General features: G+C 43.6%; 1 long non-coding RNA gene across 1 annotated transcript; it reads left to right on the top strand.

The window, feature by feature from the left end:
- Positions 1-1,315: 1,315 nt before the first annotated feature.
- On the top strand, positions 1,316-22,586 carry LOC115521633. Its single transcript, XR_003971124.2, has 3 exons — positions 1,316-2,708; positions 20,221-20,238; positions 22,479-22,586. It is a non-coding gene; the product is annotated as an uncharacterized LOC115521633 (long non-coding RNA).
- Positions 22,587-22,592: the final 6 nt, after the last annotated feature.

The raw sequence follows: 22,592 nt of genomic DNA, 5'->3' as shown, positions 1-22,592 counted from the left end.
GTTGCTGTCTGAGGTTTGCTGGGTCGTTTGTAAAGCAGGGGATCTCAAGTTTGTAATGAATCCCGCCTATTAGTTTCCAGTTACCGCATATCTCAAATTTAATGGCACAAAGCAGCACACACTTATTAGCTCAGGGTTTCTGAAGTTTTTAGCCTCTTAAAATTACATAAATGGCATAAGCTGGTAAGAACAAGTTTAAACATCGAGAAGATTATAAAGTAAACATGATGCGTGTGTCCCGAACCTACTCTGTTCCAACTCTCCCAGAGAAATGATGACCCAGTCTTACTAGTTACTGTCAGTACATCTATCCGCATTTTTTTGCATGTTTAGAGGAACATATGCTCACACGCTACACTCCCTCTTTTTTTTTTTTTTTTTTTTTTAACAAGGACGCGCTCATACTTCACTTAGGTGGGACTTCTGTTTGCAAGTGATAGAAACTCTACCTCGACCATTTGGGGCAAAAAGAGGAACTCACTGGCAGAAGAATTTAAACCACAGGACTCAGTCTCTTGGCCTTTTGTCTCTGCTTTTCTCAGACCAGCATTCTCCACAAGCTGGAACTCTGGTCACGAGAAGCTGCCTGGCTCCCCACTCCAGGCTTCCCGTGCAGACGGCTTATCCCTTGCCTTCAGCTAAATAAAGCATTCCCAAGAAGGATGTTGATCGGTCATGAGTATCATTTAAGGTGTTTTTGGGGGGAACCTGGGTGGCTCAGTCGGTTAAGCATCTGACTTTGGCTCAGGTCATGATCTCTCAGTTTGTGAGTTCGAGCCCAGCGTCAGGCTCTGTGCTGACAGCTCAGAACCTGGAGCCTGCTTCGGATTCTGTGTCTCCCCCTCTCTCTGCCCCTCCCATGCTCATGCTCTGTCTCTGTCTCTCAATAATAAATAAATGTTAAAAAAAAAAATTAAAGTACTTTTGGCTGCAAATAACAGAAACCCCAAGAGCGAGTGACTTAATAGGGGTTTATTCTTTTCATGGAACAAGATGTCTAGAGGTACATGGTTGTTCTTGTAGCCCAGTGATGCCATAGATCTGGGTCAGTTTCTTGGCAATTCTCTTTGTCTTCCCCTCGGGGTTGCAAGGTGGGTACAGCAGCTGTAAACATCATGTTCTCATTTGACAGTGTCTTTTTTTTTTTTTTTAAGTTTATTTATTTGGAGAGAGACTGAGACAGTGTGAGTCAGAGAGGGGCAGAGAGAGAGGGAGAGACAGCGAATCCCAAGCAGGCTCCGCGCTGTTAGCACGGAGCCTGATGTGGGGCTCGAACTCATGAAACCGAGAGGTCATGAGCTGAGCCAAAACCAAGAGTCGAACTTAACTGAACTTAACTGACTGAGCCACCCAGGCAGCCCAGCTTCTCTCAAAAGCAAAACCTGAGACAAAGGCTTTTGTGATGGCAGGGAGATGATGGCAGGGAGCAGGGGTAAGGACTGAGGGAGTGAATCGGGGAAAGAGGGACAGCTAACAGAAGGATGCATTACTGACCTGCTGGCACCTCCCGAGGGGCTTATGAACTACATCTCAGGACTGTCTGCTGGGGGACAAAGAGGGAAACATTTTTCTATCCACAAGCTCCCTCCTCCCCTATCAAAACAATATGACAATAAATATATTTTCCAGTCAGCGTATGTGTATGTGGTATACACAGTCCATAACCACATCATCATACAGATGAACCACACTTACGTATTCTATTAATGGATATTTACACTGGTTTTATATCAAGTTGTCATAAACATTGAAAGGGGCTCCCCCCCCCGCCCCGCTCTGGTCCCAGAACCAAGGAACTTTCATCCCATTTCAGGACTTTGGCACATTGAAAAAATATAGCAATATTTCATCTTGCCAAAACATAACTAATTCACACTAACCTATTCAGAGCAAAAATAGAAAAGAGGTAAAAATAGCTTCTAAGTAGCCAAATAGGTGTCAAAGAGTCACAAATTCCAGCTGGAATGGGCAGTCGTGTGTGCGATGTCACTCCGGCTTGGGCTGAAATCTCACGTACTTGTAAGAGACAGCTTTGTTAGCCTGTCCAATCTCACTTTGCTTACAGTTCTAACTAGCTTGGTATCCTAGTCACTATTTCCACAAATGACAAGGGGAAGGAAGCCACTCAAGGAAGCCACACTGCCAGCTCAAACCAGAAGGGGACCACAGACGGCAACAAAAACAACACAGCAGAAACAACAACCCAAAACCTTTTTTTTTTTTAATGTCCCAAACATGCAAAAGAATACTGGTATTTTACCGACTCTGTGGAACAGGAAAAGAACGGAGGTTCACAGCCAGAAAGAATTGTCGCAATCACGTTCGGAGTGCTCTTTCCAAGGCGTGGAAATGAAGGATTTGTTTTTTACTGTTGTATCTTTTCACGCAGTATTGATTCAGTACCATTGTTCTTGTTGCGCAATATTTTGGAGAGATTTCCCAATATGTAGGTTTCGAATGATGAAAACGTTGATTCTAAAATCTCTAGGGAACATCACTGTCCAAACAACTGGTTTCCATGGAGTTTTAGCCGAGAAGTTTCATCCAGCAAATTGGTTGGGTAACCACAGAGAATGATTTCTCTGCCTCTCTGCACGAGGGGGTGATGCTGACCAGACTTCGCCTGTAAACCAGGGCGGTGGTGCTCCATTTCGTGAGTACGCAGGGACAGTCACCGGCCATCCTTGCACAGTGATGGGTTAAGTCAGGTAAGCAAGTATTGAGACTTTTATCCATCCTCCTAGAAAATTTCCAGAAATGTTAGAGGTGAGCTGGAATGGAGGGGGCAAGAAAATAATCTGTCTCCAGTAGGAAAGGAATTTGGGAACTTTTTCTGAGAAAGTTCTATATATAACAAAATGTCACTCATTTCTTGCTCAGTTTGTCTAATTAGGAAATGGTTATATCCCAGCTGTGGCATCAGTTAACCAGGATATTAGTGGCTTCGTGAGTGTGGCATCAGTTAACCAGGATATTAGTGGCTTCGTGAGTGTGTGTGCATGTGTGTGCTCCCAGTGCTCTCTTGAAATTTAGTTAGTAGCATTGACTAGAGAATTTTTTTGCTTTGTTCCAGAATCTTGTTACTTATTATTGTTATTAATGTTACCACTCCATTTTGGCCATTCACTTCTTGCCCAGTATTTCTTCCTCTGTTCTTCCTGGGTGTTTTGTTTTGTTTTACGTGTTGTGGTAGACCAAATAAGGGCCCCCTGCAAAGGTATTCCTGCCCAGAAATGGTGTGTATGTTTCACTACATGGCAAGAGGAATGGAGGCTGCAGATGGAATTAAACTTGCTCATCAGCTGGCCTTAAAATAATGAGATTATGCTGGATTATCTGGTGGGCCAATGTAATCATGGGATTCCTTTACAGGGCAAGGCAGAGGCAAAAAAACAAAACAAAACAAAACAAAACAAAACAAAACACACACAAAACAAAACAAAACTCAGAAACAGGGAAATGGCACTGTGAGGAAGGCCTCCCACGGATGACTTTGAAGGGAGCCACAAGCTAAGGCATGTGCAGCCTCTGGAAGTGGAAAAGGGGAGAAAAATAGATTCTTTTCTGGAGTCTCCAGAAAGGAATGTAGCCTTGCTGACACCTTGGTTAGTCCAGGGAGACCCATGTGGAACTTCTGACTTCCCGAACTCTGAGATAATCAATTTCCGTTCTCTTAAGCCACCGTGTTTGTGATAATTTATGTGTTTGTGATAATTTATTCCGGCGGCAATAGAAAAAATGAAAGCATGTGTTTATAAATTACATTTAAGACGTATTTATGAAGTGTTTGCTGTGTGCTCAACATTGTGCATGGGGAGAAGATACAAAAGTAACGGAAATGTTGTCACACCTTCTCACAAGTGATTGGTATTTCAGAGGATGAAATAAAGTTTATTTCTGTTATACACACTATTAGCTATCATTATGTAATGCTTATAGTTGCATAGGCAACGTGATTGATCTAATCATCCATGTTTCTTGGTGCCTGTTCTGTGCCAGGCACTGTGTATGCAATAAGGGAGATACAGTGCTGAACAGATACAGTTACTTAATATGACCAGGAAGAATTGTTCATTTCTACTACAACCCAGTCTGCTCCTCCTGCAATATTTTCCTAATTTCCCAGTTCCTCAAACTCCAGATCTACAAAATCATTGGAGCAAAGGTTTTCAACCAGTGGTGTATGTGATTGCTGTGGTGGACGTGAAGGGGCAGGTGAAAATACAATGCCTAGCCCTGCCCCTGGAGATTCGGACCCAGTAGTCTGAAGAAGCATTGGGCTATAGGTTTTTTGGTAAAAGCTCCCAATGTAATTATTTACCTTGTTTTAGAGAGTGAGATAAATAGAGCACTAATGGGCTACAAAAGAAATTACATGTTAAATATTTTTTTAAATGTTTATTTATTTTTGAGAGAGAAACAGAGAGAGAGAGAGAGAGAGAGAGAGAGAGAGCAGGAGAGGGACAGAGAGAGAGGGAGACAGAGGATCCAAAGCAGGCTCTGCACCGACAGCAGAGAGCCTGACGTGGGGCCCGAACTCATGAATTGTGAGCCAAAGTCGGGCGCTTAACCGACTGAGCCACCCCGGCACCCCTTGTCTTTTATTATCATATAGGTGGTATCATGTTATTTAATTACAATGTAATATGATTATAAATTAACAACAAGAGAGTCACTCAAAATCTATACATTTGGGAATTAAAACACATTCCTAAGTAATTCAGTTTTTGGATAAAAGAGGGAGTCAGGGGGCGCCTGGGTGGCTCAGTCGGTTGAGCGTCCGGCTTCGGCTCAGGTTATGATCTCGCGGTCCGTGAGTTCGAGTCCCGCGTCGGGCGCTGTGCTGACAGCTCAGAGCCTGGAGCCTGTTTCAGATTCTGTGTCTCCCTCTCTCTCTGGCCCTCCCCTACTCATGCTCTGTCTCTCTCTGTCTCAAAAATAAATAAACGTTCAAAAAAAATTAAAAAAAAAAAAAGAGGGAGTCAGGGTAAAATCGCAAAATATTCAGAATGAAACCGCAAGGAAAGTAGCAGGTATCAAAACCGTAGAAAGCAGCCCACGTGGCATTCAGAGAGAAATTTCTCGCCTGAAGGTTATTAGAAAACAAGAAAGATTGAACATCAAGTACCCAGCTTAAAAAGATACAAAAGAAACAACAACAACAAAATCCCGAAGAACGGACGAGTTTGCAGACGTTTAAATACAGAAGCAAAATTAATGAAGCAAAATGATCTTAGTGGAATTAAGAAGACCCCAAATTTGTTCTTTAAAAAAAAAAAAATGAATGAAACAAACTTCGGTTTTAATAAATAAATGGTATTCGTAGTGACAGCAGCGACAGTGGTAGTAATAATTCAGAAACGTGTATATGATGCTCGGTGTCAGACATTTATTCCCCGCTAGGCATGCGTGTGCTTCCTTACGTTTCTGGGCCCTCATCCGTGAGTCAAATGCTGGCCCTTGCAGCAGAGTAGCAGATGTGCTGGTCAGAGCCTGTGTGGGATCCTGTCGCTCTGTTTTTTCCGCTCCCGGTACTGCTGTGAGCTTGCAGGCCAGGTGCCGAGATAGTGAAGCAGCCTGGATGACTATGTCCCCAAAGAAGGACGGGTACTCTGGGGAGTTGTTCAGTTGACATAGCCCTCTGTGGGAGCAAGAGATGTAACTTTCCTGGGCGAAGTCACTGGCTCACGTTTTAATGCAGCATAAAAACGTGACTCCTCCTGACTGAGCCACGTTTCATAAAATGTGTGCGTTCTAGAGTACCTCTCGGTCATTAGATAGATAAACACCTACAACTTGGTCAATGTATTGTGAAAGTGTAGCTGCAGGAAGAGAGTGGAAAAGGAAGAAGCTGAACTCTTCAGAGTTTGTTAATTTTCCTGCTCATTGCCAGACAAATATGGCTGAAGTCCCAATCATTTACCGAGACCTACTGGCCCAGGTTGTTTGTGTCCACAAACATACATACACCTCAAAGCCTGAAGTAGGGAAGGGTTTCCAGATTTCTTCACTGTCTTCTGTTTAGAATATTGCTTTGAATTTGTTCATGTACTGTTGCTTTAGAAAGATAGTAAGACTCGCCATCAGCTCCTTTTTTGAATGTCTAATCCCGATAGGCTATTAATGTGATTTATCGCAATGAACTCGTTACAGCATTTTCCACTAAAATGAGAAACTGGAAATAAAACCCAACTGACGGGTCCCTGCATTAGGTGACTTGTAACTGAATTTGATCTGATTTCAATGCTAATTCTCATGTTCAGAGTGCAAAAGGGCAAGCCACTCATTCACATTCGTTGAGATGCTAGTTCCGTATTATTTGTGTAAGTACGTTTGAAAGTCTCATAGTTCTGAAATGTATGGAATATTGAAGCATGCAGTGGTTTGGCATATGAAGTCAGCTTGTCTGAGTTCATATCCTAACCGTAGCACCTTGCTAGCTGGGTGAACATGGGCATTATTAAATCATTATTAAACTGAGACTCAGTTTCCCGTTCTGTAAAGTGGGAGCGACAATAGTTACCACCTCAAGGAGTTATGGTGGGGGTTAGAGGTGACCCTCCACGTAAACTGCTCAGTAGGTGTTGTTGTGGATGCTGGTGGTGGGGTGGTGACGCTTATGACCGGGCAGGTTTGAGAGTAGTCCGGTCACACGGGGCTGGCCCTCAAGAGCAGCTCTGCCTCTTACTGCCTGGGCATCTTTGAGGAACGTACCCTCTCTCATTTTCCATTTTCTCACACATGAATGAGGATGATTATAGTTATCTGGTACACCTGTTGGGAAGATGAAATCAAATAGAGTATTAAAAGTAGTGTTTAGCAAAGAGATGGGTACACAAGGCACTTAAGAAATGATAGCTATTATTATGAAAACCGAAAATTGGAAAACTGCTATTTAGTTTACCTATATAGCACAGATATCATTCAAACTAATATTCCCTCTTACCATGACCTTCCACTCCTTCCTGTGGCATTAAACATCGCGATTATTATTTTCTGAATTACAGGTTAGATTCTGATACCAAGAGTTCCAATATGCTATCTGATTTTTTTTGTTTTTATATTTTTTTAATGCCTACGTTTCATGAAGTTTCATACTTGGAAATTTGAAAATCTTTTTATTGTCGTGATACAGACTTGACTTGTCCCCACTGGGCTTCTCTTGCAGTCCACGTTTTTTGCTTTTCCTCTTTTTTCTCCTTCCTTCCTTTTCCCTCAGTCTTCCTTCTAATCTTTCATCTTTGACTTCTTCCCTTTCTTCTTTATAATTAGAGACACGTCCCCACTATAATCCTGGAAACTCCCTGTAACACGAAGGACTAGATCTGTTCTGTGGAACAGCAACACCGAGAAAGCAACTTCAAGTGAACGCTGATCTTTTTGGGTACCACATGTCCATTTAATGATCATCTACTCTGCCACACAGAGGCTACTATGGCGCCTATGGTTTTTGCTCTCATTTCTGCCTAAACTTGACATTCTTCCAATGCACTGTTAATTTCAGGTTGCGAACGTTGGATGCTTTTTTAACCTATGCTTCTTTCTTCGATGCTACTATAAACCTATTAGCCCTCAATTGTCTCTTGCTTACTAATTTTAAGTCTTTAGAGAAGATGACGCAACCAAATCTAGTTTTGCAAAGTACCTCAACAATATAAAAAGGTATTATTGCTTTTGGGTCAAGTCCTGGCCACACAGGGAAAGTGTTCCAGGCAAAGCCAACAATTTCTTCCTCAGTTGCCAAGACTATATCCATTTGTTTATTGGCACCAAGTTGTGGGTGAAGCTGAGTTATCTAGATTGCCTCCAATAAAGAAGATTCTCACTTTCTGAAAACGGTATGTTTCATTTCTGGAGAGGAGCAAGTACCAATGGTGTTGATGCTACTGTTAATATTAACAGGTATCGTGTGGGGCTTATTGCCTTTTCTCTGAAGAAGGGAAGGTCATTGTGAGGTTCGGGGAACTGTGCAGGGAATCCTTTCTCCAGGCACATCTGACAAGGCTCTTGGGAGAACGAGGGTGGGAGAAGCAGGAGCAGATTTGTGGTCAAGGGGGCAGAATTGTGCCCATCCATTTTGGGGGGGCAAGATGGCATAATGGGGAAGAGCCCAGGCTCTGGAGGCAGACCTAGCCCACTTCAAGAGCCAGCTTTACTGTTTGTTAGTTGTATATGACCTTGTATAATTGTCTAACTTCGCCAAGCTTTGGTTTCTTCATCAATTATTTATTTTTTTTAACGATTTATTTTTTAAAAAGTTTTATTTTATTTATTTTGACACGGAGAGAAAGCAGGGGAGGGAGGGAGGGAGAGAGAGAGAGAGAGAGAGAGAGAGAGAGAGAGAATCCCAAGCAGGCTCCTCACTGTCAGTACAGAGCTCGACGTGGGGCTCGAACCTCAAACTCACAAACCATGAGATCATGACCTGAGCTGAAAACAAGAGTCAGACACTTAACCGACTGAACCACCCAAGCGCCCCTCTTCATCAGTTAAATAAAAGCAATAATGGTGGCTTTCCTTCAGGGCTATGGTGAGGATTGAGAGAGAGCATGCATGGAAACCATTCAACACCGGGCCAGGCACATGTCGAGCTCAGTAAATGTTTAGTATTGTCATGGCTGGTTTTAGAATTACTATTATGTTACTATCCTTACTAAATTCTACAATTTAATAATTTAGGTGAGGGATGAGGGGTTTTTGCCTCTTCCAATCGGTTGTGTGATCCTTGACTTCCACCCCTGGCTTTAAAACAGGAATGGCTTATTTCTGGTCATGTGTTTTGTTTTTGTTTTTTTCTGTCTGTTTGACTATAAAGAGGATAAATCATCATCTGTCCTTCCTTCCCACTCTTTTTCTTATCCATTTGAATACAATAAAACACCTTGCCTAATGTGGGTTTCGCGCTAAGCCACATAGACATCAGAGAAATGTGGTCGCTTGCTCCTGCCATTTGAAATGGGGATTTGGCTACAGTGAATCCCTGCTGATGAGAGAGAGTTCTAGAGGTCTCAGGGCCCTGACTGTTTGGGTCTGAAGGACTCGGGCTCTCGCTACCTCTAGGGGTGATTTCATTTTTGGAGCCTGGGGACTCTCATGGGCTGTTTTTGGTCTGGTGTCAGGGGACTCTGCAGACATCTGCGTGACCTTCCCAAAGGCCTCTTCCTCCCTGATTAGCACGTGCTGGGGTGTAAGGTGAGTGTCATCTCAGTCCTCCCTGGCCTTTGTCAGCTGCATGGATGCTGGGAGCCTCCAGCTGAAACTGAGAGGTGGCCAGGAAACAAAGGTCTGACAATAGACGGGGCAAGGTCAGTAGTGAAGCTGCAAGGCTGAAATCATAATGTGTGCACCGGGATCTTTTTGGCTTAAGTGACCTGTGGTTGCCATATCACTTCATTTTGTTTTTATGAATATATTTCTTTACTTACTTACGTGCCTATCACATTTGCAATGCCTCTGACACATCGATCACCAGATATGTGACCCCCACCAAGCAATTCTCTGACACCAGTGGGTGTTCTACAGATCGACTTAATTCTGACATTACTTACCTGGGATTAGGGTCAGATCCCACAGGTCAACAGTTCGGTCAGGAAACACAGATTGTAGGTCCCCAGGCTACCCACAACTTCTATCCAATTGACTATTGAAGTTCTTATGGCCTCTTCCTCAGGTTTGATTAGTTTTACTAGAGCGGTTCACAGAACTCAGGGAAACACTTATGCTTAACAGTTTATTGAAGGATCTGATGAAGGAAACAGGTGAAGAGCCGGGTGAAGAGATACATAAGGTGAGGTCTGGGAGGGTCCCAAGCTTCTGTCCCCATGGAGTTGGGGTGTGTCACCCTCCAGTACATGGATGCGTTCACTAGCCTCGAAGCTGCCTGAACCCCATTACATGGGGATTTCATGATGATTTCATGAGACACGATCAGTGATTAGCTACATTTCTAGCCCTTCTCATTCCTCAAGAGAATGGAGGGTGGGGGGTGTGGAGCTGGAAATTCCAAGCTTCTAATCATGGCCTAGTCTCTCCTGTGACTACCTTTCATCCAGGAGACATCCAGGAGCCCACCCGGATTCCCCTTATTAGAACACAAGACATCCCTATCACCTAGGAAGTTACAAAGGAGCTCTGTGCCAGTCATTGGGGGGCAGAGACCAATATGTATTTTCCATTACCTTACATGCACACATCAACTGGTATGATCGTCACAATGACCTTATTTATTTATTTATTTATTTATTTATTTATTTATTTTAATATCAAATTTATTGTCAAATTGGTTTCCATACAACACCCAGTGCTCATCCCAACAGGTGCCCTCCTCAATGCCCATCACCCACTTTCCCATCCCTCCCGCCCCCTATCAACCCTCAGTGTATTCTCAGTTTTTAAGAGTCTCTTATGGTTTGGCTCCCTCCCTCTCTAACTTTTTTTTTTCTTTCCCCTCCCGCATGGGTTCCTGTCAAGTTTCTCGGGATCCACATAAGAGTGAAAACATATGGTATCTGTCTTTCTCTGTATGGCTTATTTCACTTAGCTTAACGCTCTCCAGTTCCATCCACGTTGCTACAAAAGGCCATATTTCATTCTTTCTCACTGCCACGTAGTATTCCATTGTGTATATAAACCACAATTTCTTTATCCATTCATCAGTTGATGGACATTTAGGCTCTTTCCATAATTTGGCTATTGTTGAAAGTGCTGCTATAAACATTAGGGGTGCAAGTGCCCCTATGCATCAGCACTTCTGTATCCCTTGGGCAAATTCCTAGCAGCGCTATTGCTGGGTCGTAGGGTAGATCTATTTTTAATTTTGTGAGGAACCTCCACACTGTTTTCCAGAGCGGCTGCACCAGTTTGCATTCCCACCAACAGTGCAACAACAACCTTTTGAGGCAGGCAGGGGCAGTCTTGGCTCCTATGTAACAAAGAGGAAAATGGAGACTTTCCCTAATAAGTCTTCCTAATTAGGTGGCTCCTGGCTCCCCTTCCAAGTTTAGAGTGTTTTTGGCTGGGCTGACTTTTATTGCTAGGTAAAGACAATGGTGTGGCTTGAGGTCCATTGGGACAATCTCCAGGCACCAAATTACTTCTACTTTTCTGTAGTGATTTTCTGAAATTCTATCATTTTGAGTCAATCATACCTTTGATTGAGCCAGTGTCTCTCCAAGCCCTCTCTTTCAAAATGCAAAGACTCCCTAGCAGGGGGAGATAAGTCATAAATGGCAAATCAGTTTGTCCAATTAATTTCTCTCTTGGCAGCCAGCTGAGACTCGGGTGGTTAAGGATGGAAATGTCGATGGCAGATGGGGAGAAGGAACCGCAGGAGTTTGAAGCCCTGTCTGAGAAGAGCAGACCTCAGAGAGTGTATTGGTTTTCTATTGCTCTGTAAGAATGACCACAACTTGGTAGCTTAAAATAACACACATTTATCATCTTGCAGCTTCTGTAAGTTAAGAGTCAGGGCATGGCTTAGCTGGGTCCTCTGCCTAAGGTCTCACAAAAGTCCAAGCAAAATGCTGGCTGCGCTGCATTCTTTTCCGGAATTTTGGATCTTTGTCCAAGCTTACAGGGTTTGTTGGCAGAATTCGGTTCCTTGGACCTAGGCCTGAGACCCTCACTTCCTAGAGACTGCCTGTAGTTCCCTGCCCTGTGGCCCCCTCCACAGGCAGTTCACAGCACAGCGACTTGCTTCTTCAAGACCAACCACAGACTTTCTCTCTCGAGTCTCTGAGACAGAGTGTTATACAGCGTAAGGCCACCAGGGGGGTGGCATTTTGAGATTTCACCTGAAAATCTGGATCTTGTTGGGCCCACGTTCTCACTGGGAGACAGCTGGTTGGTGAGTAGCAGGTGCCCGCTTGGACATGGAAGGACTCTTTGGTTTCCCAGACTCCTTGCCTTCCTCCGATGCTGCACTCACCCCACCACAATCTGTTCTAGTCCTTCCCTGTGCCCTCCTGTCTATTGTGGGCTTTTGAGTTCGTGACCCGGGATTACGTTCTGAAGAGGCTGAGGAAATGTATGACTCCGGGAAATGGAATAAAGAGGCTGTGACTCAAGACGGGGGGTGGGGCTGCAGCAAACATGGCTCCACACCCCCTCCTGTGTCTAATTATAGCATCAAGGCGGTGGGACTGAACAAATCTGGGGTCCTTTCTTGGCTCTGTACTCACACGTATGGATGCCAGTCTATGATTTAGTCTCTTTGAGCCTCAGTTTCCTCATCTGGAAATCCTCCCTTCTCCCAGAACTGCTGATTCAAATCGGGTTGGGTTGGGGCCGAAGAATCTGTAATTTTGACAGGTGCCCAAGGTGACCCAGTGGTCGGGCCACTTTGGGTGATGAGTCCATTCACAACCGGACATTAGCCGGCAGCTGTGGGCTTGGGAAATAGGAGTCTTTTTTTTTTTTTTTTTTTTTGAGAAAGTCATTGACAGTTGGGGCTTACCCTAAGCTGGCTAGAACTCGGGGAAAGACTTCAGTTCCAGACAGAATATTCCATGGAGAAAATATTGAGAAGTTAAGAATCCGGGAAGGTGGATACAGTTGCCTGCTGGATCACTGTGAGGACTGGAAATTTGTGTCTTATGTCTCACAGTAGTTTCTAAACCGCTGATGGGGCAGGGCTACCCAGCAGCAGAAAGCAGGGACTCAGTAAATGTTGGTTGAATAAGCGAATCAATAAAAAGTCAACATTTGCCAGGATCCACCGGTCGGCATTCTCTCAGTGTGAACCTCTCCGAAAACACTCAGAGAAGTTCTCTTCTGCCTCTCAACAAGCTCCTTCTATTGAACTGAGTGCAATCTATAGAGAGATTATAGTTAAGGAGGGCCCCAATTTGGAGACAATCTTTTATTTCCAAGCCAAGAACAAATCAAGTGCCTCCAATGTCCTGGGTTGAAAATGCAAAGCTCTAATTTGTCAATGAAAAAGAAATCCTTTCGGTTTCTGAGTTTCACATTCTGGAACATATTTTCCCAACCAAGAGGAATTTCTAGTAACTAACAGGTGCAGAGAGCCTCCATTGTAGGCAAACTTGGGTTCTATCATTACAGGATCATGTTTGAAAATAGAAGGGAGTTTCAAGTAGTCTGATACAAACGCTGATTGTTACAAAGCTTTGTGGTTAAGAGAACATGAGATTTATCAAACTGTGCACTTTAATATTGGGCAGTCTCGTGTTTGTCAATCATTTCTCAATAAAGCCATAAAAACAAAAAGACATGAAGTGTAGAAGGGCACATATGCATTATGAAGTCCTGTTTAGGGTAAGTTTTTGCTTCCCTTAAAATATATTTTGGTCAATTAATTCATATATTTTTGGTCCTGTCTCTGTTTAACACACAACATTGGTTTGGTTTAATAACCCAAGAGGGCCTTTAAATATTTCATAGCTGATGGTCCTGATGAAAACTTAACTCATACCAAAGTTATTTTTTATTTATGGGCTTCTGAGGGCATCCATGGTGCTCCACGAAGCATGAGAAAGACAAGTTTATGCTCTGGGCCTTCTGTGAGTACTTAGCATTTAGAAAGCAGTGACAAGTATGAGCGTGAGTGGCTTTGTGAGTTATTTGGGGTGATAGCCTCCTGGGAGGAATGACATGCTGTCCTGCTTGGAGCAAAATGATTACACAGGTATGGTCACCAGTCATTGCATTTGGAGTCATTGTTCTACAAGTGGTGATGAGCATTTAAGGGACAGAAGAATTGGGGAGGGGAGATGGGGAAAGGAAAGGCATTTGAAATGAGGGAAACAGCGTGACCAAGGCACAAAGGTGCTGTGTCTGGTGTATTTATGGACGCATTTGGGGAACAGAATCTAATGAGGCTGGGTAACGTGGTGAGCCTGGATTATGAAGGGTCTGGAGAGGGAGGCCGCAGAATTTTAGCAAATGGAAATAGAAGGTTTTCTGTTGAAGGTTTCTGAGTACACAAATGCTATAATAGTTTAAATGTTTTAATTGAAGATTCTTGTATATAGATAATGGTATAAGTGCTCTTGTATACATTGACCCATAGCAACCCTGTGATGTAAACACTCTTTTCAGTGTCTCATTTTTTAAGTGAGGAAACTTGGGCACAGGAAAGTGGTTGACATAGGATTTGAACCCAGGCTACTTGGCTCTAGAGCAAATGCATTTAATCGGTAGTGTGTTTAGGACTCCTATAGTGATAAGTCGTATATAAGGAAGGTTAATCTGGTGGCGATATCCAGGGTTAATTGGAAGGAAAAGACTCCTGGTGGTGAGCAATCCAGTTAGGAGGCTATGGCAATAATCTGAGGCATACCAGAAGCCATTCACGTCTTTGCTTCTGGCCGCCCCTCCATCACTTGACTTCATCCGTCCCTACAAGTCCTATGCCGATTCCAGGCACCGTTATTTTCTGCCTCCACTTCGCTCTTCTGCAATCCATTCTCCACTCTGCAGCCAGAGGATCTTTGTAAAGAGCGAATCCGAACAGATTGCTCCTTTGATTAAACTTTCCTTGTAAAATCTCTTTCCTTCAGGAGCTGGCTCTCATTTTCTTCTCCAGCCCCATTTCCAGGCACCTGCGTCCTTTCGCACCAGTAAATGTCAGCTGTTATTATTACCCCGCCACAACCCACTTATCACACCATTGTATTTGCTGAATGAAGAAAGTCAGTGAGTGGGAAGAGAGATTAAGAGATGGATATGAGTAAGAGGCAGATGTCTGGCTTTAACACTTCCTCTCCACCTATGGGCCCGAAGCAAAGAAATCCAGAGGAAAAGGATCTACCTTTCTATTCCGAGGCCTTGGCAATCTGGCCTTCCAGATCTCGTCCTGCAAATGCTGTCCTTTTTAGCAGCGCCCTCTTGGGGGGGGGGGGTTCTGTTTCCAGCCCTGCATCCTGTGCATCTCCCTGGTCTCCTGGCTCCCCTGCCCGGAAGCTTGGGGCCTGGCCATGCTCACACTGCATGCAGCTCCAGCTGTAGGAAGCTGGCCTCGGAGCCCCCGCCCCTCTGCTGCCCTGGGAAGGGAATTCACCTCATTTCAAGGGAAAAGGGGAGGATGATTCAAAGATGAGTAGATAGTTTCAAGATGGTTGACTCAGAGAATGATTAAGAGGAGAAAGCCGGAGGGGTACAGAAGGAGGACAGAGGCTGGGCTGGTGAAGGGCGGGGGGCCTCTGCCGGCCGGCCACGGGGCTGGGCTTCAACCCCGTGCCTGACCTCAGGCACACCACCCAATCACCCACAGCCTCAGCCCGCTCTCTCCCTCGCTGGGGCCAATGACAGTAGCTGCTTTACAGGAGTATCAAGGAGATCAAAGAAAAAGTGGCCCTCAGGCACTTAGCATGACGGCCCAGGGCAGGAAGCACCCTCTAAAAGTCAGCTGGCATTACTTTAAGTGGGCAGTGAGAACGAAAGTGTGTACTCTATCCAAGCGACTTCTCAATTTTTGGGTCTCAGGAGGGCTCCTTGACACTCTTAAATATTACTGAGGACTTCAAAGAGCTTTTGTTTATATGTATATCTTGTGATATTTATTTACATGAGAAATTAATACCAAAATAGTTAAAATATTTATTAATTCATGTAAGAACGATAACAAACCCATTATGGTACCGTATTTTTTAAAAATGAGAAATCATCATCTTTGCCAAGGTAAAGGTCCTTAGAAAAGTGGCGTTGCTTTAGACTGTTGCCAACCTCCTTAATGTCTGGCTTCAGAGAGGACAGCTGGGTGATCACGCAGTCGGCTGCACCTGTGCCTGTCATGGTGCCTCTGGAGAATTCCATGTGCACTTGTGAGAGACTGGGAGTGAACGAGGCAAATAACGTCTTGGTGCTCTTAGGAAATGGTTGTGGCCCCAACGACTGGCTGAAGGGCTCTCAGGTGCCTTTCAGGGTTCCCGGAACACACTTTGAGGACCGCTGACCTAAAAGAGAATTGTGAAAAAAATCCTTTTTCAATTTGTGAAAAAAGATCGTGCCCAAAATGAGATTACACGTCACGTCCATCACGTGGGCAAAAAACGAAGGAGTCTGGCAATACCAGGTGTGTCTGAGGTTGTGAAACATCAGGAAGTCCCAGCCACTGCTGGGATGCTCCTTGCTCAACCGCTATTGGACGTTATCATCTGCTCTGTTCGTGCTGTACCACTCAGCTGTTCCACTTCTGAGAACTGAGGGACAGACTATGGTATCTTTATGTAATAGAATACTACACTTAAATACCACAATGAAAGGAACGGGCATAGAACATGGAACACGGTTGGCCCTTTGGTGTGGTTTTGGACTGTGCAGATCCACTTATGTGCAGATTTGTTTCAATAAATACAGTACAGTACTGTAACTGCATTTTCTCTTCCTTATGGTTTTCTTGGTAACATTTTTTTCTCTAGCTTACTTTATTGCAAGAATGCAGTATATAATGCATGTAACATACAAAATATGTGTTAATCTACTGTTTGTGTTAGGTAAGTCTTCCGGTCCATGGTAGGCTATTAGCAGTTACATTCTGGGGGAGTCAAATGTATCCACAGATTTTCAACGGTGCGGGGCATCCACACCCCGTGGTTGTTCAAGGGTCAACTCTAATAATAGTAATGTGATGTATTTACATAATAGAATGCTACAATTGAAGATAAATCCACTAGATTGGGGTGCCTGGGTAGCTCGGTTGGTTGTGTCTTACTCTTGATTTTGGCTCAGGTCAAGATCTCCTGGTTTGTGAATTCAAGCCCTGTGTCAGGCTCTGTGCTGACAGTGTGGAGCCTGCCTGGGATCCTCTCTCTCTCTCTTTCTCTCTGCCCCTCCCCTGATCATGCTCCCCCCCCACTCTTAAAAAAAATTCATGCACCCCAGTGTTTATAGCAGCACTATTGACAATAGCTAAAGTATGGAAAGAGCCCAAATGTCCATTGACAGATGAATGGAGAAAGAAGATGTGGCATACACACACACACACACACACACACACACACACACAATGGAGTATTAAATGTGGATAGAACTAGAGTGTATTATGCTAAGCGAAGTTAGTCAGTCAAAGACAAATATCCTATGACTTCACTCACATGTGGAATTTAAGATACAAAACAGATGAACAGAAGGGAAAGGAAGAAAAAATAATATAAAAACATGGACGGGGACAAAACACAAGAGACTCTTCAATATAGAGAACAAACTGAGGGTTGCTGGAGGGGTTGTGGCTGGGGGTATAGGCTAAACGGGTAAGGGGAAGACACTTTTTGGCATGAGCACAGGGTGTTATATACATAGGGGACGAATCACTGGATTCCACTCCTGACATCGTTATTGGACTATACGCTAACTAACTTGGATGTAAATTAAAAAAACAATAATAGGGGCGCCTGGGTGGCGCAGTCGGTTAAGCGTCCGACTTCAGCCAGGTCACGATCTCGCGGTCCGGGAGTTCGAGCCCCGCGTCAGGCTCTGGGCTGATGGCTCAGAGCCTGGAGCCTGTTTCTGATTCTGTGTCTCCCTCTCTCTCTGCCCCTCCCCCGTTCATGCTCTGTCTCTCTCTGTCCCAAAAATAAATAAACGTTGAAAAAAAATTAAAAAAAAAAACAATAATCAATAAAAAAATAAATTCACTAGGGCCATGTTAATATGAATAAATCTCAAAAACAATGTTGAGCAAAAACTAAGTAACAGAGATGCAAGTCCAGAGCACCATTTGCATCCAGTTTGAAAATATGCAAACAAACCTATATGTTACTGATGGGTACATACATATGTAGTGAAGCTATCGAATCATGCATAGAATGAGAAAGACCAAATTCAGGGAAATGGTCCCACCTGAAGAATAAGGATAGGCAACAAAATTGAGGAGGAGTTTTGGGAGGATTTAACTGTATCTGTAGTGTCTTGTTTATCTATTTTTAAAATCTGAATTAAAAAAATAAATTTCTGTTTAAGCAATTATTTGCTGGGAAAGAGTATGGCGAGAAAACGAGCCATGGCAATAAAAATCAACCATCTGGCAAAAGCCTGTGGGCAATGACCAACAAATTCCTCACTCACGTTGACTGTGTGGACAGGGTCCAGTTAGGGGCAACTGAGTTCCAAAGGCTCATTTATAGTTGGTTCTTCGACGTTTAGCATGGATTTTCCCATAGAAACAGTTGAGCTAGTTGCCTAAAGGCCTAGACAAGGCTGGTCTGCCCAGCCCACAGAAACCCATGAACTTCGCAAACTGCCTGACCCACGGAAGGAGATGAGCAGGGCTGAGAAGGAGTTCCCTCAGAAAGTTTCCTCTGGCTTGGAGAGCTGGGAACCGATCCTCCCTGGCAGCCTTGGCCTGACCCTCCCTGGACCTCCCTTCCAGCCCAGTTTGGGGGTCAGGGATTCTCACACTTCTGAGCCAGTCAAGGTTGGCGAGGTAGGATCCCTATTTGGCAGGACAATCTGGAGTATGTGTTTCTGGGGGTGGATGGCCTTGGGGCCAGGAGATATGGGAAGGCCAACCAACCAGCGCAAACCTTTGAGTTGAGACCACTCTTTATCCTCATCAGCTTTAGAGTCATCTCTCACTGACTTTCTGCCAAGACCTTTTTTATTTCCTCTTTCACTGTCACCCTGGTTGTTTCAGACCCAAGATTCTCTCCTCTTTTCCATGGAGGAAAAAGCCTCCTGGGGCCTTCTATACAGTCAACATTCTGCTGCTGGTGACTCCAGAATTTCCTTATAGGAGGGCTGAGGGGTGCTGGTTTGGTTGGAAGGAAGGGTTTGAAGTTGTATTTATGCATCATTTTATTTTTTTAATTTTTTTTAATGTTTATTTATTTTTGACACAGAGAGAGACAGAGCATGAATGGGGGAGGGTCAGAAAGAGGGAGACACAGAATCCGAAGCAGGCTCCAGGCTCTGAGCTGTCAGCACAGGGTCCGACGCGGGGCTCAAACTCACAGACCGTGAGATCATGACCTGAGCCGAAGTCGGACGCTTAACCAACTGAGCCACCCAGGCGCCTCTATGTACCATTTTAGACAAGATGGAGGCAACACCGGTTGTCCCTAGTCAATAGGGTGGGGGCTAATGGAGAGACGAAGGCTGAGGCCAAGATACCGCCCCAAGCCCCAGTCTTCTTAACCAACTCAATGAAAGTCAATTCTCTTCCCTCTTTTCAGTGTCTAAAGCGAGAACTCTGCTTGGGGGTTTGGGGGAAAGGGGAGAGACTAAAAATAAAAGATGACGGGAAAGTAAAGAATTCTCTAAGAGGAGCGCCTGGCTGGCTCAGTCAGTCAGGCTGAGTCACAACTCTTGATCTCAAGATTATGCATTTGAGCCCCATATTGGGAACCTACTTAAAAAAAAAAAGCCTACTTAAATTAAAAAAAAATTTCTCTAATAGAGCCTCATATGTGTTGGCCTTGATATTCATTGAAACGTATGTTTAGTTCATTGGAAGTACATTTCTATATTACAAGCTTTTATCAATAGCAATAGCATATAAAAAAAGATACTATCCATCATTCCAACCTAAGTGCTCTCATTTTTGGACATTCCCTTTCAGTCCTTATTACATGTTTGTATGGCTGTAGATTATAGGGGCACAGACTTTTTATCTTAGCATTCTTACTAATGAATACACGTTTCTCTATGCTTCTATGTACCTGTCACATTTACTTATTTACAGTAAAACCTTGGATTGTGAGTATCTTGTTCTGTGAGTGTTCCACAAAAGGAGCAAACATTTCTCATAAATTTTAACTTGATAAACGAGCGATGATTTGCAATACGAGTAGTACGTGATGTCAAATGTCACATGATCACAACTGGGCTATGGTTCTCTCTCCCTTTCTCTCTGCCTCTCTCTGTCTGTAGGATTGTGGGTGATCGTCTCCCATGCTCAGATGCTTGGTCTCAGGCCACAGTGTTTGGCTGAAATCAGTGATTTTTCAGAATGTTGGGAGGTGCCCACAACCAGCACTAGGGTATTTTTGGTCACTTCAAAGCATCTACATACAGTCCTTTGCTTGTCCATACAAGAGTAAGCTTAGGAATGCCTTGCTTCATTCTAGGTCAGGCTGCCTGCAGATAGAGACCCTTTCTTCTGCTCCTTATTGCCAGTTACATTCAATATAGTATATGACAAGTTTATTAATACTGTGCTACAAAAAAGATTCCATTCAGCCAACAGATAGCAGTGATTCCGTTAGTGATAGTGAAAGTTGTCCTACACAATAACTCTCCTCTCTCTTGTCTCCCTCCCACCAGCCACGAAGGTTTTCAAAGGTAAGTTCAGATTAATTTATTTTTCTTTATATTTTATATTTTCTTCATTATTTTGTATTATATTACAGCATTATAACCATTTTTATATGAATATTTTTGGGGTGTGGGACGAATCATCTGAGTTTCCATTATTTCTTATGGGGAAATTTGCTTTGATATACAAGGGCTTTGGATTACAAGCATGTTTCTGGAACGAATTATTCTTGCAAACCAAGGTCTTACTGTGTTTTTCTTTTGGAAGCTGTTCCATTCCCCCCCACCCCCACCAGCTTTACTAAGATATAATTGACACATAACATTGTGTAAGTTTTAGGGGTCAACACGATGATTTGACATACATATATATATTGGGAAATGATCACTGCAATATGTTTGGTTAACATCAATATTTTTTTCTTGTGATGAGGACTTTTAAGATCTACTCTCTTAGAAACTTTCAAATATACAATACAGTAGTCCCCATGCTGTACATTACGTCCCCAGGATGTACATATCTTATAAGTGGATGTTTGTACCTTTGACTACCTTCATCCATTCGCCCCACCCCTCACTCCACGACTCTGGTAACTACCAATCCGTTGTTCTCTCTAAGTTGTTTCTTTTTTGTTGTTGTTGTTAAGATTCCACAGACACACACTTTTTTTTTCTCAATGCCTAGTAATACTTCGTTGAGTAGATATTAATGGATTGAAGAAAAGGTACCTGAGTTCTAACTCAGGGAGAACATTAAGACCTCATAGAATTAACTAAAGGAGTAAAGGAGGCAATAGATGTAACATATTTACAATAGCATCTTAAAAGAATAAAGGCTAACTGCATGTTGGCTGTTTTTATCTATAATCATATCTTCACCTTTGTTCTTTTAAAAAGCCCCACCCATTTAAGGGAAGTCAGCCTCTCCAGGGACACCCTACTACGTCTCCCCCCCACCCCCCACACTTAGAGACCAAGGTTCACACGGGTGATAATTCTGGATCTCAGCCTAGCAAAAGGACCTAAGTAGCTTCATTTCCATTTCAAGAAAACACCTCAGTTCACTTCACCTTCCCTCTTCACCACGTAAGAGTTACTTTGGTGAGGGGAAACCTGGGTGGAGACCAGAGCAGGGGCTCTGGGAGGAGGCAGTTGGAAAAATCTTGGGGCTATGCGTTCATGCTACGACAAATATTTTTTAAACAACCGGTTTTTTGAGCCAGTCACTGAGCAAGGCTGCTAGGCCCTGGAAATATAGATGAAAGATGTTTTTTGCTCTCAAGCTGCTCCCTGTGTAGAAAGGTGTGAAATGCGGAAAGAGTGCAGGAGAAGAATGCACAGCTTAAGAGGTCAGGGGGCTGCCTAGCCCACACCAGCTGATGCTCCAGCTGAGCTGGGTACGGTTCCTCGAGGAATTGGTCCACTTAGGCAATTACGCTACATTTGAAAATGCAGGAAGCAGACCACGAAGGACTTGTGTGCTGTGTGTGGTAGGAGGCTTCTCCTCCCTCCCCCAGCAGGCCATGGAAGAAACTATAAGGGGCAGAAGGAGTGAAGAATGAAGGTTTACCCCTTTGTCCTTCCCCACATTTTCCTTGTTTCTCCTCGACTGCCCCCACAGAATTGTCCTGCAATAGCACACGGGTTACAGTCAGGGAGGAGAAGGGAGAGGAGAGCCAGGAGGAAGAAGTGCCTAAGAACACAGGTAGAGGAAAGGGGAGTTTTGGAGAAAACTGGGTGGCGTAGTCCTCTGTACTTAGGGGCTGTACAAAGAGTAGCCAGAGACTGCCGGAGAGAATAAATTTCCCATACCACAGAGCAATTCGTCCGCCCCACACTTCGTCTCCTAGTTATTTATGAGTTTATGGAACTTGAATAAAGACCAGGCAAGTTTTTCTGAGTTTGCTTCTTCATTTACTACCTTTATGTTGGACTATTTTTTCCTATGACCAAGTTCAAAGTTAGGTTGACGGACTAATTGAAAGCTGGGGAGGACTCACGTTGGCGGTAAATAAAGCAGCCATTCTGACAAATTCCTAATCTCAAGCCATGTTTCCTCTCAACAATGAGGCACTTAAGTACAGTGAGATGGTGTTTTTACCTGAGATATAGAGTTTACCTGGGGATATATTGACATCAACTTCGTAAAGTTTTTTTAACGTTACCTTTACGTTTCTAATTTTTTAACTTCTGTGAAGTTGAAAATATATATAATATTTTAACAAGTACTGAGCTTGACTTAAATATTTTTTCCTTTGCTATTTGAGGTTATTAGGGCTGGGCGGTGAGCAGAAGACTATTTGAACATCGGAAAGAGCACGCTGATTCCTTTAGCAATACTTTTGAACAGTCTTTTAATGGCCTCCTTAGAAGTTCTATGA

This window comes from Lynx canadensis, chromosome C1 (genome assembly GCF_007474595.2).
Source record: "Lynx canadensis isolate LIC74 chromosome C1, mLynCan4.pri.v2, whole genome shotgun sequence".
NCBI lineage: Eukaryota > Metazoa > Chordata > Mammalia > Carnivora > Felidae > Lynx > Lynx canadensis.
The sequence above is the reverse complement of the archived record's forward strand: the minus strand, read 5'-3'. Positions and strand labels throughout refer to the sequence as shown.